Source organism: Ornithorhynchus anatinus, chromosome X5, assembly GCF_004115215.2.
Source record: "Ornithorhynchus anatinus isolate Pmale09 chromosome X5, mOrnAna1.pri.v4, whole genome shotgun sequence".
Taxonomy (NCBI): Eukaryota; Metazoa; Chordata; class Mammalia; order Monotremata; family Ornithorhynchidae; genus Ornithorhynchus; species Ornithorhynchus anatinus.
Window position 1 is genome coordinate 44,224,024 of NC_041753.1, and position 13,202 is coordinate 44,237,225.

A 13,202-nucleotide genomic window follows, 5' to 3' on the forward strand; every position below is an offset into this window, starting at 1 on the left:
GAGACAAAAGATACCAGTTAGCCAATTCCCCTTTAATTAGATTGGCAAAAGTGCTGAGATCGCTGGTGCCATTAAACAGCTGACTCTTTATTCCTTTCATACTACTCTGTAGTCTGCCTGTTGAAGGCACAATGGAGGGGCCAATTTAGTGCCTTGAAGGTGGAAATATGATAAAAGGCCTCTCAGTGGCTTGAAAGAGATAATGCACTCTGAAGACTGAACAATGTACAAGTAGCATGTGATCTGGTATTCCTTTAATGTTATATATAGCTCGGAAGTTATACATGGACGGCTACAATGAGTTGGGTCACAAACAAGACATAAAGAACCTGTCCTTCTGTGCCTCCAAGACTCTTAGACTGATGGAGAGCTGACAACAATCAGCTGTTGTTTGAGCTGTAAAAAGCTGAGGGCAGGCCATTGAAAACAAATGGGGTGAAAAGCCATGTCATTAAAGTGGGTTGATGCAAACTTTACAAATGAGAGCAATTTGCTGAAAGTTGTTTGTTGTTTGTAAGGGCTAGGAGGTTAAGTAATTTACTTTACTGATGGCAACCAGGTTAAATAGAAGAGTTTAATCTTTATCTGTTTATATATTTATTTGTTTAAATTAAAGCTGCACATCTTCTAAAATGCATTTTTCAGTAACTTTAAGGTTCTCATTTGTTTGTTTTTCTGGCATACTGTAACTATAGGAGTTTGCAAACTAGCAATACCAACTCTTGGAGAACTAAAATCATCTGAATACATACATATTCAGAGATCAGCTATGCAGCGTCTATAAGGATTAAGGCTATGATAATTGGTAAGTTTTTGAGGCTAAAAACTGTGTGTGTGTGTGTGTGTGTGTGTATGATGTGAAAAATCCCCCAGAATGTATAAAATTCCCTGGACTCTCCAGTTGTTAAATGTGTAGAAATAGATGAGGTCATCTAGGAACAAGATGCAGAGGGAGAAGAGAAATATTGAAAACAGAAGAAAAAAGCTCATGGGGAAAGGTAAGAAGGAATTCAAAGGTTCCAAAAAGCCACAAGAAAGAAAATGTGGAAGAGGAGAGTTGAATCATCAGAGTTATAGGCACTAGTTAAATAAAGGATGTAGACTGTGAGGCCACCATCCATTATGGCAGGAGGAGGTAAGTAGTCATTTTAACAGTAGTTATTTTATGAAATGGGCCAAGGCCAAACTGACAGAAGTGAAGGAAAAAAGGAGGGAAGGAGGTTTTAAGGGGATAGAACTGTACTACTCTCCCTTTTCGTAAAAGTTAAAGGAGAAGGGAGGAAAAAAGGGGAAAAAAGCTGAAAGGGGGATTTAGTTCAAGTTCAGTGATAATCATGACAAGTGGGACTGCTTAGAGTTGGTTAGGTAGGAGCTGGCAGAAAGGAAGTGTCTAAGGCTGATGAAAAAGAAGAGTGTGAAGAAAGCAGTGAAGTGCTGTACTGTCCAAAGTAATATGTCCAAGTAAATCTGTAAAAATGGTGAGAGTGACCAAGTATTGGATGGCAGAATATACAATACAGTAATACTGGTTAAGCGCTTACTATGTCCTTAATATTACTTACTATTACCTTGTTAATCACTGTATTAACTGCTGGGACAGATACAAAATAGTCAGGCTAGACACATTTCCTGCCCCATATGGCGTTCACAATTTAAGGAGACAGTAGAACAGGCATTTAATCCCTATTCTACAGATGAGGAAACTGAGGTAAAGAGTAATTAGGAGACTTGCCTAAGGTCACATGGCAGGCAAGTGGTGGAGCAGAGATTAGACTCCAGGTCCCCTGACTCCCAGGCCTATGGTCTTTCCACTAGGCCATGTTGCTTCTCAGTGCTGTGGAAATAGAGTAAAAACTACTTTTAAAAGAAGTTAGGATTACAAACCTTTCCACCATTATAAATCAACTCTGTTCTGTACTAACTCAGCTCTCTCTTCCACTTGACAGCTCTTCTATTCATCCCTCATTGAATCTCACAGCCACAAACCCCAACATTGCTCCAAATGTTAAACTCTTTCCTGAAATCCCCAGTGTCCCCACCTTCTCCCTTCCAAACCTCTGAAGTCAATGCCAATTACATTGGCAAAATTGAAACCATCAGGCAGGAACTTCCTCAACTTTCTCCATCACCTCTTCACCATTCCATCATCCCCTCCTCATCTTTCTCCTGCTCCCTTGCTGTTTCTCAAGGGTACTTCCTCATTCATTCATTCAATCATATTAATTGAGTGCTTACTGTGTGCAGAGCACTGTACTAAGTGCCTGGAAACTACAATTTGGCAACAGATAGAGACAATCCCTACCCAACAATGGGCTCACAGTCTAGAAGGAAGAGACAAACACAACAAAACAAGTAGACAGGCATCAGTACCATAAAAATAGATAAATATAATCATAGATATATACATATTAATAAAATAGAGTAATAAATATGTACAAATATACACAAGTGCTGTGGGGAGGGGAAGGGGTAGAGCAGAGGGAGAGAGCAGGGGCAATGGGGAGGGGAGGAGGAGCAGAGGGAAAGGGAGAGCTCAATCTGGGAAGGCCTCCTGGAGGAGGTGAGCCCTCAGTAGGGCTTTGAAGAAGGAAAAAGAGTTAGTTTGGCGGATGGGGGAGGGGGGCATTCCAGGTCAACGGTAGCATGTGGGCCAGGGGTCGACGGTGGGATAGGCAAGAACGAGGCACAGTGAGGAGGTTAGCGGCAGAGGAGTGGAGCATGTGGGGTGGGCTATAGGAGAGAAGGGAGGTGATGTAGGAGGGGGCAAGGTGATGGAGCGCTTTGAAGCCAATAGTGAGGAGTTTTTGCTTCATGTGAAGGTTGATAGGCAACCACTGGAGATTTCTGAGGAGGAGAGTGACATGCCCAGAGCGTTTCTGTAGAAAGATAATCCGAACAGCGGAGTGAAGTATGGACTGAAGCGGGAAGATTCAGGAAGATGGGAGATCAGAATGGAGGCTGATGCAATAATTCAGTTGGGATTGAGAGACTGTACCAGTAAGGTAGCAGTTTGGATGGAGAGGAAAGGGTGGATCTTGGCAATGTTGTGGAAGTGAGACCGGCAGGTTTTAGTGATGGATTGGATGTGTGGGGTGAATGAGAGAGCGGAGTCAAGGATGACACCAAGTTTGTGGACTTGTGAGATGGGAAGGATGGTAGTGCCATCCACAGTGATGGGAAAGTCAGGGAGAGGACAGGGTTTGGGAGGGAAGATAAGGAGCTCAGTCTTGGACATGTTGAGTTTTAGGTGGTGGGCAGACATCCAGGTGGAGATGTCTTCTCCCTTCTCTCACTTCTTTCTGCAACTGCTTACTCTCTGTTGGATCCCTCCCTTCTGCCTTCATACATGCCCAAGTTTCTTCCATATTTAAAAATCCCTCTTTTGATCCCATAGCTACCTCTGGCTACGATCCCATCTTCCTACTCCCATCCTATCCAAACTCCTATAATTGATCAGCTGCCAGTTCTATGCAGATGATTTTTCAAATCTATCTATCTAGCTCTGACCACTCATCTGACTTGCAATACCACATCTCCTTTTGCTTTCAGGACATCTCCACTTGGATGTCCTGCTGACACCTCAAATTCAGCATGTTTAAAACATAACTCCCAATATTTACCTCTAAACCTATTCCCCCTGACTTTCCCATCTTAGTCAACACCACTATCCTCTGTTCCACCTTGGTGTCATCCTTGACTCTTCCCTATTGTTCAACTGTAACACCCAATCCACTACCAAATCGTGACTTTTTTTTTTCAGCACATTTCCTAAATCCTTCTCTTCCTCTCCACCCAAACTGCTACTGCTCTAGTTCAAGCTCTGGTATTGCCTCTGCTAAACTGTTGCATCAGCCTATTCCCTTGTCTCCCAGCCTCCAGCCTCTCTCCCCTCCATTCTAGACTACCCACTGCTGCATGGATCATCTTCCTGAAGTATCATTTGGCCCACATCTCTCCCCACCTCAAAATCCTCCACTGACTCCTTTGTGTCTCTTCACTTCAAACAAAAATTCCTCAAAATCTGCTTCAAGGCTTTCTACCATCTGACCCCACCTAACCTAACTGCCCTCTTCTCCTGCTATTCCCCAAATTAGTGTATTCATTTCTTCCAAGCCAACTTTCTAGTGCTACCTTGCTCTTGACTCTCTCCTTGTTCATGCTGTTCCCCTGGCCTGGAACTTACTCCCTCCTTCCCCATGTCAGACAGAATACAGCCCAGCCACATTCAAATCCCTCTTAAATCCTAGCTCCTCCAACAAGCTTTCCCTGATTAATTTCCTAGCACCTTGAGCTTTGTCATATGTTCAGCCAACCCTAATGTTTATGAATTTATTTGCCACCTCTTTTGCACTCAGGCACATATGTTTGGTCATTTTTTTTATCTTTAGACCACTCAAGTTTTAAATACTTCTATGCCTTCCTCTCCTTGTCTTGTCTTATGCTGTCAAGTCATCCCTGACCCATAGAGACACCACAGACATATCCCTCCCAGAACATCCCACCTCCATCTGCAATCGTTCTGGTAGTGTATCTGTAGAGTTTTCTTGGTAAAAATACGGAAGTGGTTTACCATTGCCTCCTTCTGCGCACTGAACTTGAGTCTCCGCCCTTCATTTTTTCCCATGCTGCTGCTGCCCAGCACAGGTTCGTTTTGACTTATAGCAGATTGCCTTCCACTCTCTAGCCACTGCCCAGGCTAGGAATGGAATGGATATGCCTCTGCTTGACTCTCTCTCCCATAGTTGAGACTTGTAGAGTACTGGATACTCGCCAGGTGCAACCCTGAGAGGATCTTTCTCCCCTATTAAAGTCTTTATAAACCTATCAGCCATATCTAGCACTTATGAACGTATTTATATCCACCCTTAACACTTACATATATATATATATTTATTCACTTATTTATTTTGACTACTCTGTAAATACCTTTATGTCTACCACCTCTAATAGAGAGTTTAAGTTCCTTGTGGACAGGGAATGTGTCACTTGTATATTTTGTACTTTCGAAGGGTCTAGTACCTTACATTGCAGCCAGTGGGTGTTCCATATGTGCTATTACTATAGGTATTATTACTAATACTAGAAAAGCAGCATGGCCTAATGGATAGAGCACGGGTCTGGGAGTCAGAAGGCTCTAATCTAGGCTCTGCCCCTTGTCTGCTGTATAAACCTTGGACAAGTCACTTAACTTCTCTGTATCTTAGTTACCTCATCTGTAAAATGGGGATTAAGACTGTGAATCCCATGTGGGACAGAGACTGCATCCAACCCAATTTGTTTATATTCATTCCAGGGCTTAGTACAGTGCCTGGCATATAGTAAGGGCTTTAAAAAAATGACCACAAATTATTACTACAGTGGAGCAGAATGGAGTTTGCATAGGCTCCCTAGATCCTTGTTATTCAATCGGTCAACTGTATCTACTGAGTGCTTGCTATGTGCAGAACACTGTACTAAGTGCTTGGGAGAGTACAATACTACAGAATTAGCAGACATGTTCCCTTGCCCGTAATGCAGGGGAAGTAGACACAGACAGACATTTGTTATTCTACAAATTTCACAATATCAGAAAAAAACACATAGTTTTGGGACTAAAAGGAAAATCTAATTGAATACCAATCATACTTCTAGTACATTTTGCAAGCATAACTTGCTTTTATCTTGTTGTTTCAGGGTGTCTTGTTGTACACTATATTTTAAGAGCCTGGTGTCTGGGGATGGTCTGGGAAGGGGAACAGGGGAACATGCTATAAGACACATCTTTTATCTCTGGCTTCTTGTGAGCAGGCTGGTGTAGTTCATTTGTTAATTATTGATATCAAGCCATTTTTCCCCTCATGTATGTGTCTGGGGCAGTTGGTAAATTGAAACAGTAAATGGCCAAATTGGGATTATGTCAATGTTAAGCCTATAAGTGAGAAGGAAATCAGTTTCATATCTACTTTAACTACTGTATGCAGATTGTAACTGCTGTAGTTCTAAAAGCCTTTTAGGCAAATATTTGAAATATTCTAACACTGACATTCTGAAGAGGATTTCAGATACTATTTCAATAACATTTCATAAAATTCATAGGAAACATAGAATTGAGTAAATTTGAACTTTTCCTTTTGCAAGACACTTAAAGGCCATACTATTTGCATATTATAATATGGGATCACAGCTAAGGCATAAAGCCTCAGAAAATACAGTCAAAACCGGGCCACCCCAGCATGTGATTTTAACCTTTGGCCTTTAGTCTATATAAGTCAAAGATCAAAGTTCCCTGTGTTCCAAGTTGCTTAAACACCCCCACTCAACACAATCCATGCTTTCAAGAAATATCTATGGAAGTGCAATTAGAAGGTTTAAAACACAGAATCACAGGCTGTACCCTATTTACACATTTAAAGTAAAGGTCACTCTCAGTTGCTGGGCTTCCCAGATTTCTCTCCCTGAAATCCCTTAAGATATGTAATACCAACATAAAGGGAATCACAAATCCAGTTTTCAGAAAATGGCATTAAATATAGATTTAAACTTTGACCTCTAAGTCCCCAGTGAGAGGACAAAAAAATTCTCTTTACAGTGGAGGGCATGTAGCTACTAAGCTTCAATGAGTAGGAGAAACTTGACTGGTCGGATCCAGGATTAAGAAACAACAATCGATTTACCTCCAATGCAGGTGTACTGTAAATCCACTGGGGTATGACTATAGAGGGAGATTGGGCAAAGCTCATCTATATTCCAGGTTTGGCAGTAGCTTTAGGGGAACAGAGACTTTCCGGCTTGGGGAATTGACATCTCCGCTGCAATGATTAAAAATGTGCTTAAAAAGGGCTGGAATATTGACTATGCGGTGTGGACCGCTTCACACTAGGTAACATAGGTAGGCCTGATCTCAGCAGGACAGTCATGTTTTGGGGCAGTTTGATCTACTGCCTACATGAACCCCAAATGTTAAGCTCTGGGGCTTTTTTAGCAGGATTGCAGCAAAAATGGCAAAGGAAGGGAGCTGCCAGTCCCAGCTCTGGCTGCCAATACTGTTTTGAGGACAACTCCCTGGTGCCACTTTTAAAGTTTCAGTCAATTCTTGGAGCCAAGTAAGGAAGAGTCAACCATTAAAACCCACTTTGGGCATCATCTCCAGGTGACTGGAAGGCAGAGGGATACCGTCTTTCTCAGCCTTCTTTTTTTCTCTTTGTCCCTTGTGCTTTCCTTTGTCTTTGACTACTGTGTTATGTCTCTATCTCTTGCTCAGTTAGTGTGTTTCCAGCCGTCATAACCTCTCTTCCCCTTCACTATCCTTCCAAATATTTGGACTGTTGGCTCTGTTCCTGGAAGCCTGCCCCCTGAAACATTCTCCCCCTTAAATGCTCCCTTTAAATGCAGAAAACCTGGCCATTCACATTAAGATCAGGAGCAAAAGTAGGTAAGCCATCCCTCCTATAGTAGGTAAACCACACTTGGAATATTCATTTTTTAAAATGTTTACTATTAATGATAATATAGGCTGTGATACTAGGCTAGTGCCCAACTTGTTTCTTTAGCCTGATGCTGTATGTGTGTGTTTGGTTATGTGTGTGTGGGTGTGTGGTATGTGGTGGGAGTTTGGGAACTTAATGTCTAACTCCCCTTCTCTAGACTATAAGCTCATGTGGGCAGAGAATGTGTCTGTTTATTGTTGTACTGTACTCTTCCAAGTGCTAGTACAGTGCTCTGCACACATTAAGCACTCAGTTGACATGACTGAATGAATTAATGAAATGAATGGGAGGTTTAGAACATGCACCCTTCCTTTTTGGTAACTGGGAAGTTCCTTTATGGACTACCTTTAGGAAAATATCTTTATTTCTCACAAATGATATCCTAGAACATTCCAGACTCTGCCTAGAGTTGGGCTTTTTTTTTTCTCATCTCAGTGTAAACTAGACAGTGAAGATTTCAAAATCATCTAACATATAGGATATTTATGACTAAATTCAATAAATGCCCTGATTTCAAATATGCTTCTGGGAGCAGTTGAGACATTTTTGGAAGGCAACCATAACATTCTTCTGGGCCTGTGGTGTAGATTTTCTAATCCCTCAGAATTGGGGCATGAGGGAGAGCAATGGGATGAAATTTAAGAATGCTTAAATATCTTAGTCTCTATTTCAGAACAGCTTTCCGGTGGGGGAAGAATTCCCTCACAGGCAGAAAATCTGGCCTTAGAAGTTCTAGTAAACAATGGAACTGTTGGAGGAAACCAGTGGTAGGATCTCCATTTCTCCAAACATTAACGTGTTTCTGATCAAAGGAGTCAAAAGCAAACTAAAGGAAATTGGCAGGATGACAGGCAAGATGTCTTCATTGTCTTGTCCATTACAGATTTCAGTAGGCCTCTGAGAATTCCTTATGAAATTCCAAAGCCAGATTCCTCTATGGGATTCCCATAGAGTCACCCAGAATAATGTCTACATTCTGTAATTTTAGCTACTTCTAATATTTTCACTTTCAGGTATACTGTGGTGCTGTATTCTTTTCAGATATACCATTGGCCACATTTTCATCCTGTATAATAACAATGAAGAATTCTCTCCCCATGTGTTGTTAAGAGCAGAGTTTTGTCTATCTAACATCACTGGTGTTTTGCAGTGAATTTATTGCTTATTGAAATAAAAATCAACACAAACACATTTTTGCCTTCTTAAAAACCACTTAGCTGCTTTACCAAACTCTGGATTCAATTAATTTTTAACATTGAAGTAAAGTTTTGGGGTTTTTTTGCTTCTAAACCAGACATTTAGTTTTAACAAGGGATGAAATCATTTGAGAACAAAACACGACATCTGCTATTTTATATCTGTTTATTTTAAGTGCTTAAATCTGAGTCTGATTTCACACAATTTTGACATTGTTGCTTCATTAATAATCCTTACGTAATTGGGACCTCAGAATGAGCTCTGTGACTGCTGCGTTCACTTCTCATTAGCCAAGAGCTCAATACAAAACCCAGGGCCATGCAGAGGAGGGTACAGATTTGCATGTTTAAAGCTGTTCAAAACTCAGACCTCTGAAGCTGTAGTGTTGTGGAAACAAAACAAAAAGTGTAACGATAACTACTGTCATCTAGGCAGGACGCCCTGGCTGCAAACAAAATAGGTTTTTATGCCCCAGTGGTGTTTGCACCATTATTTTTGATGGGAATTAGGCATATTTTCCAAATGTGGCACTTGGCCCAGCAGAAAAACACACACACACACACACACATATAGATGTAGGGTTTAATTCCAGCCCACAGCCTAGTGTGCTCTGCAAATTCATTCATTCAATAGTATTTATTGAGCGCTTACTATGTGCAGAGCACTGTACTAAGCGCTTGGGATGAACAAGTCGGCAACAGATAGAGACAGTCCCTGCCGTTTGACGGGCTTACAGTCTAATCGGGGGAGACGGACAGACAAGAACAATGGCACTAAACAGCGTCAAGGGGAAGAACATCTCATAAAAACAATGGCAACTAAATAGAATCAAGGCGATGTACAATTCATTAACAAAATAAATAGGGTAACGAAAATATATACAGTTGAGCGGACGAGTACAGTGCTGTGGGGATGGGAAGGGAGAGGTGGAGGAGCAGAGGGAAAAGGGGAAAATGAGGCTTTAGCTGCGGAGAGGTAAAGGGGGGATGGCAGAGGGAGTAGAGGGGGAAGAGGAGCTCAGTCTGGGAACGCCTCTTGGAGGAGGTGATTTTTAAGTAAGGTTTTGAAGAGGGAAAGAGAATCAGTTTGGCGGAGGTGAGGAGGGAGGGCGTTCCAGGACCGCGGGAGGACGTGACCCAGGGGTCGACGGCGGGATAGGCGAGACCGAGGGACGGCGAGGAGGTGGGCGGCAGAGGAGCGGAGCGTGCGGGGTGGGCGGTAGAAAGAGAGAAGGGAGGAGAGGTAGGAAGGGGCAAGGTGATGGAGAGCCTTGAAGCCTAGAGTGAGGAGTTTTTGTTTGGAGCGGAGGTCGATAGGCAACCACTGGAGTTGTTTAAGAAGGGGAGTGACATGCCCAGATCGTTTCTGCAGGAAGATGAGCCGGGCAGCGGAGTGAAGAATAGACCGGAGCGGGGCGAGAGAGGAGGAAGGGAGGTCAGAGAGAAGGCTGACACAGTAGTCTAGCCGGGATATAACGAGAGCCCGTAATAGTAAGGTAGCCGTTTGGGTGGAGAGGAAAGGGCGGATCTTGGCGATATTGTAGAGGTGAAACCGGCAGGTCTTGGTAACGGATAGGATGTGTGGGGTGAACGAGAGGGACGAGTCAAGGATGACACCGAGATTGCGGGCCTGCGGGACGGGAAGGATGGTCGTGCCATCCACGGTGATGGAGAAGTCTGGGAGAGGACCGGGTTTGGGGAGGAAGATGAGGAGCTCAGTCTTGCTCATGTTGAGTTTTAGGTGGCGGGCCGACATCCAGGTGGAGACGTCCCGGAGGCAGGAGGAGATGCGAGCCTGAAGGGAGGGGGAGAGGACAGGGGCGGAGATGTAGATCTGCGTGTCATCTGCGTAGAGATGGTAGTCAAAGCCGTGAGAGCGGATGAGTTCACCGAGGGAGTGAGTGTAAATGGAGAACAGAAGAGGGCCAAGAACTGACCCTTGAGGAACTCCAACAGTTAAAGGATGGGAGGGGGAGGAGGCTCCAGCGTAGGAGACCGAGAATGATCGGCCAGAGAGGTAAGAGGAGAACCATGCAAATGCATGGAAGGCACATGCAGACTTGGCAGGGGGCATCAGAAGGGGGCAGCAGGGAGAACCACAGTGCAGAAGGCTACAAGAAGTAATGCAGTGTTCACAAAGTGGGGCCCTGACACTCCTGGGGATTTTCCACCAAAAGTCACTGAAGGAGGAATGGTGGGAGCCAGAGATGACAAAGACTAGGAAGAGTATGGGAGATTCTAAAAGGAAAGGAGCAGGGTCTGGAGGTTATTTGTGAACGGAAGAGAAGCACTGTCCTAGCGGATAGAGCACAGACCTTGGAGGCAGAAGGACATGGGTTCTAATCCTTGTTCTGCCACTCATCTGCTGTGTGACTTAACTTCTCTTTGTCTCAGTTACCTCATCTATAAAATGGGGAATGAGACTGTGAACCCCATATGGGACATGGCTATGTCCAACTAATTTGCTTGTATCTACCCCAGTGCTTGATACAGTGTCTGGCACATAGCAAGCATTTAACAAATACCATAAAAAAAAAGAATTAAGGTCTAGAAGAGGGTCATTCAAACTGTTGATCATAGGACATGGTGACCTAAAGCCTTTAGCCTTGCTGAAGAAGGATAGAAGGGAGGAAAGGGCAATGTGGGATACTTTCTATCTCCTCTGGAAGAGTTCAGAGCACCTGAGCTCGCCTCCTCATTCTCCTCTTGGGGAGGCAGGGTGGAGCTTCAAAGTTGTTGGTTGCACATTGCTGCCTTCTCCACCAGTACCAGATAGCAAAGCATTGCTTCTGCCCAACCCCCAAAATCCTGTTACCAGGAATCTTTCCCTGCCATGACCACACATACACACAAAGAAATGACTTAGCCTATCCTAGTCCATATCCCTGTCCCAACTAAGTGTCATTCTCTCTCTAGGCCTCCTGCTGGCATAGAGGGGAGGGAGAATCCTTGGAGTCATTCACATATTCATATATATACATACACATATTCAGAGCTGGATACATAGCCAAGAACAAACTGAAACATGTGTACACAGAGACTTCCTTGATGCACCTAGGGGAAATATGCTGGAGTTTCTGTATCCAGAGACTCACACCAGCACCCAAAAATGCAGAAATGTACTCAAGAATTGAGACACACAAGTTCAGGAGACAGGGAATAGCAGAGAGAAGAACAATACAACAGAGAGACTACTAAAAGCAAAATGAGGAGGGAGGGTCGTAGACACAAGAACCTCAAGCACCAATACCTGGTAGGGCCAGTGAACCAGATAATCCAGTATCCTGTCTCTAGCAGTAGCAACATAGAGATTAAGAAGATTTTCACCATCTAACTGAGGGGAAAAAGTGGTATTTTTTGTAGGTCATCTCATTTCTCTTCAGGAAACTTTCTATCTTTTAACAGTCTTGAAACTCTCCTGACTGTTTTTCATTTGCATCAGGGTGGCAGGAAGAGAAAGGGTGGTTTAAAGCTGTTCTTGTGGGTAAATCTTCCCACTTCCTAATTTCTCTTACCTCCAGCACTCAAGTTAGGGCATTTGTAATTAGTGCTTTTTTTTCCCGCAGGGCCAAGGATTGAAAGCTTTGGAAGCAACTGGGACGAGAGAGCATTTCTGTGTTTTGATTTTATGTATATTGCAACTACACAATGTGAAACAGGAGGCTGGTTGCACATTGCTCTCTTCAGCCACACCCACATGCCTGGAAAAGATTTTCAATTTCAATAACATCTGAAGAACAGCTCTAATTGTCCTTCACAGATGATGCGAATGATAAAAAACCTCCATAAAACCTCAGGAAGGCTAGTGGCTGCAGTAGCAGTTGCTGTGGCTACAGGCGTGCTTTGGACTCTGAACAATGAGTAGCCTCAAATTTGCTTCCTCTAGCCACAGCACCCTACTAATTTTTGTTTTAATTTTGTATATGTTGTATATATTTGTCCATGCATCTTAGGCTGTTTTTAGTCTGTCTTATGGGTCTGTCCTCTCTCCCCCAATTATAGTCATAGATTGTCAGCCCCTCAAGGGACAGATACTAAGTCTCACCTATGTATTCTTTCCCAGTACAGTGCTCTGCACACAGTAAGTGCTCAGTAAATATTACTGTATGATTTCTACCATTTTGTGAGGATGACTGACAAGACTGATACATGATAGATACTCCTTGCTTCATCATGTGCCCAGAAAGATTATTTCTTGCTGCACTGTTGCATTTGCTAGCCTTAGGATCAGGCTCTGCTTTAGATTTTCCTTTTTTTGCATTGATCTTCCTGTATATTTCATTCTAATATAATCATTCCATTTCTGATTATTACTTTACACCAGGCTAGCCTATCTTCTGCTGACATTCTCCATAATTAGGACACATTGTTTGAGGTTTTGCTTCACTGTGTCTTTAAAAAATTTCCACAGCCCTACATGTGTTTACGTGTAAGAGTATCTGAAGCTTTAACCAATCTATGTATTAACTGAGTTCTTACTGTGTGCAAAGCTGTACTATGTGCTTGAGAGAGTACAATACGATAGAGTTGGTAGACATGA

At 43.1% G+C, this 13,202-nt stretch overlaps 1 non-coding gene across 1 annotated transcript; it reads right to left on the reverse strand.

Annotated features, from left to right (window-relative positions):
- Nucleotides 1–4,654: 4,654 nt before the first annotated feature.
- On the reverse strand, nt 4,655–4,792 carry LOC114808438. Its single transcript, XR_003756286.1, has one exon. It is a non-coding gene; the product is annotated as a small nucleolar RNA SNORA7 (small nucleolar RNA).
- Between the last annotated feature and the right edge of the window lie 8,410 nt (nt 4,793–13,202).